This window comes from Lipotes vexillifer, unplaced genomic scaffold (assembly GCF_000442215.2).
Source record: "Lipotes vexillifer unplaced genomic scaffold, Lipotes_vexillifer_v1.1 scaffold479, whole genome shotgun sequence".
Classification (NCBI taxonomy): Eukaryota; Metazoa; Chordata; class Mammalia; order Artiodactyla; family Lipotidae; genus Lipotes; species Lipotes vexillifer.
In genome coordinates, this window is record NW_006796443.1 from 3,077,792 (window position 1) to 3,081,981 (window position 4,190).

The window sequence follows — 4,190 nt, forward strand, 5'->3', positions numbered from 1 at the left end:
GGGAAAGAGGAGACACGACAGGTGGAGCTAGGTCTAAATAGAACCCCAAGAGGTCCTGCCTCTCTGGATTCACATCAGAATTCAGAGACCAGGTTTGCAGTTCTCCGAAACAGGGATGCAAGTCACTCCATATCAACCAACCAAGAGTTAGAGCAGAGCTGGCTTAGCCGGCAGTGTCATTTGTTATATCTGGCTCTGAATCTCTTAAAAATGTATTTCACCAAAAGTATATAATCAATAGTATTTCTAAAATCAGCATGTACTTTCTTTGTGTTCAAAAATCATGAGTGTTTCTTTTTAACGTTAACAACATTAACACCGTGAAAACCACTGGGCTGAGATGGTCACCCCTCCAGAAAAGGCCTCTTCAGAAACCCATCCAATTTTCACGTAGAAAGAGCCTCCTATGTTAACTTTCAACTCCACTGCCCCCTCCGACCTGAAACAGTTTTAACGAAAGCCCGGCACTCACATCTGAAAAGAAGGATTTGCCTCTTGAGGAAAAAACTTTGACAATTCTAGGACGCATGTATTTTAATTTAAATCTGACCCAGAGTAAAGTACCTCAATGACCCATCAATGGAAAAAGAACAAAATATCTTTAAACAATCCCTAGATGTTACTTACATTACCACATCTGCGTATCATGGGACCTAAATTTGTTACCATTCAACAGACAATGCTTTCTAATAATAAGGAATTGAGGAAAAGATAGCACGTTTTAATCTTTCGTCCCCTTACGTTTCAGTTTGAGGTTTCTGGCAATACAGTTTCCTAGCCATATATGGACCACAGACAGCTCTACGATTTCAGTGTTACCTCTACAACATTATAAATATTTAGAGGAAGAAAAACAGTTGTATTCGCCATCTGTATCCACTCCCTAAAGCTCTACAGCTATGTTTTTGCACTGGTCACCACCCAAAGCCAGTTCTGAGTGCCAGCTCCACCTGTGATCCACACAATTCCTTTTCCAGATCAACTCCCGGTTCAGTTTACCAGCACCTCAACATTTGTGGATTTCTTCTAATCTCACCTCAATAAGCTACTGCTTATGGGAGGATAAAAACCCACTTCTTCCCACAACATTTGGGTGCATGTGTGTATTTGAGTGTTTGTCTCTCATGTGATTTCCAAGTTAGAACTCAAGGTCAAGTAGACAAATAGTGCTTACACAACAAGAGCTACAGCATGAAAACAGATCAAGGAAGGGGGGCCCCCTCCCATCACTTCCACTACAACCCTGAAAGATATGATCCAGATAATCCCCCTCCCAGCCCCTAGATCCAGCCAACCCCTCCATTAAGCAGACCTTCCTGAGAGAGGGGTCTGGGTGAACGTCACTGTAAGAGACAGCCACATATTTCCACAGTTTATGAGGATAAAGCAATTACAGCTTCAGCCATTCGTGAATAAAGCCTCTTTAACATTTTAATGAGAACATTAAACTCAGCTGCACTTGGTTTGGTCTCCCTAGAAAGTCTGTTGGGTTGAAGAAAGTTTCCTCAAGAAGCAGTAATGAAATTGCAGGTCTCTCTGTGCCGCCAGGGCATGACTGGGCCACAAACACTGGCCGCATGATGCCTCTCCTGAACGAGCCCATATATTCTGATAAGGCTACAGTTTGGTAAATGAGAAGAGGCCTCTGGAGAAATACCTTCCTCTCTGCAGCATTTGTGGGCCTGTGTGTGCTCACTCATTTCATATCTGACTTGTCTCTTAATTCGTTTTTTATGTTAAACACAGCTTGGAGGACAGCGTGTGACTCAATAAATATAAAATTACACTTTTCTGCTATTTTCCCTTAATCATTTTCTACCGCCTCTGTTCTCTCTTGCGCAAGGCTCCCAACTTCCGCTTGCCTGGAGGCCCATTAAATTCAGCAGACAACCAAGACAGCTTCAGAAGCCAAAAGTGAACAAGAAATAATTCTCAGACTCAGGGACTTCACGTGAATGAATGTCTGCCTCTTCCTCCGAACAAAACCTGGAGCGGTGTGAATGAAAGAGTCTGTCACCTTGAAGACCAACTAGGAGACAAGAGTAAAGCTAAAGAGGGTTCATATGTTGAAGGTCACTGATGCATTCAACTCTCCCAACATTTACTGAGCATCTGCTATGCACTAAGAACTGTTCTAGACACTGGGGCGCAACCAGGAGCGAGGCAGACAAGACCTTCACTCCCACAGAGCTTGAAATCTCGCGGGAGAGACAGGTAAAATGTCAGAAAATGTCAGAGGGTAACAAGTGCTAGAAAGAACCTGCAAGAAGGTGATGTGACAAGAGAGCCTAGGTAAATAGGGTGGCCAGGAAAGGGCGAGCAGAGCAAAAAGCTAAAGCAAAATCCTTAAGGTCATGGAAAGACAGGGAAGAATCTCAAATGTATATCACTAAGTGAAAGAAGCTATATTCTGAAGAGGTGACACACTGTATGATTCCAAGGGTATGACATTCTAGGAAAGGCAAAACTATGGAGACAGCTAAAAGATCAGTGGTTGCCAGGGATGAGAAGAGTGAGAGAAGAATAGGAGGGGCACAGAGGATTACTGGGGCAGTGAAACTTCTGTATACTACATTATGGTAGACGCATGTCATCATCCGTTTGTCAAAAGCCATAGAATGAACAGCATCAAGAGTGAACCCTAAGGTTAACTATGGACCTTGGGTGACAGTGATGTGTCAGTGTAGGTTCATCAGTTGTCACAAATGCATCGCTCTGGTGGGGGGGTATCCATAGTGGGAGAGACTGTACACATGGGCAGGAGATATATGAAAACCCTCTGTACTTTCTCCTCAATTTTTATGAACCTAAAACTGCTCTAAAAAAATAAAGCTTATTTTTTAAAATTCTTGAGGTAAGAAAGTGTGGGGTGTTAAAGAACAAAAAGGAGTCAAGCTTCACTAGAGCTTAGTGAACCAGGCAGGGAGGGGAAGGCCACCAAGGGAGCTAAGGAGGCCATGGTTAGAAGTTCGAATTTCATTCTAGAAGCACCAGGAGCCACGGGCTAGTCTGAAGCAGGGCTCGGCATAATGTGTTTTACATTTCTGAAAAGTCACTCTGGCTCCCGTGTGGAAGATGGATTACAGAGAGGAATCAACAGAGGCTGATGATGGTGACAGCAGTAGAAGTGGGTGGATTTGAAATATGCTTTGAAAGAAGAGCTGCCAGGATTGGTGATGGATAGATTGGAAATGAGAGGTGAGGGAGAAAGAGAAATCAAAGCTGATTTCTGAATAAGAAGAGAGACCATTCCCTGAGAGAGGGAAAACCCTTGGGAAACAAACGATCTATGAAGACCACACAAGGTGCCATGTGGAGCCCTAAGGAAGCAGCGGGGGTCCGAGTTCACCAAGGGAACTCAAGGTCAACTTGCCTGACCTCTGCCTTAATGTGAGTAGCAGATGTGTGCATGTGTGTGATACATACACTCACATACATGGATATATGCAAATATGTGTCATGTTTAATAGATGGGTTTTGCAATTCAAAGCAAATCTGAGATCATTTCAACAGTCTTTCTAGGAATAAAGAGAAAGAGTTGTGTTATTGTTGTTGTTTCCATTAACCTGCAAGGAAGCTGAGGGCAAATAGGGGGAAAAGTCTTTCCGGAGGTCACACAGCAAGGCATCAGCAGAGCTGAAACAAGGAACCAGGATTCCCTGCAGGAGTTCACACCACATATCACAGCCTCTGTAAATCATCCCGAACGTTCAGGGCACCCGCAAGCACCACTCTTCATGCGGGAACACGCACCCTGGATGAGGGAAGGGTGGGGTTGATGCGGCCTCCTTTCCTATAGCTAGCTCATCCTGTCTGGATGCTACTGAAATGATCCATCAAATGTGGTTGACAAATCTAAAAATTCAATAACATGAAAGCAAACCTCACAGACAGCAAATCAAATACTCAAGTGCAATGGGACACTGATTTTGAAACAGACATTTTAATTATGAACAAGGCCTCTCAGGCACAAGCCCTTCAGAAACCTCCTCGGGGTTACACATAACGAGCTTCCTCAGAAATGGAAGCAGCTGGCCTAATACCACCTCTTCATACACCTCCTCAGGACCTCCTCCCCTGTGCCTTAGGTTTCCCGAAGAACACCCAAAGCGCTGAACACACTTTAGGAAAAGGGAAAACCAGAGTTGACAGGTCAGGTTTTTGCAATTTTTTTTTTTTTTTTTTTTTTG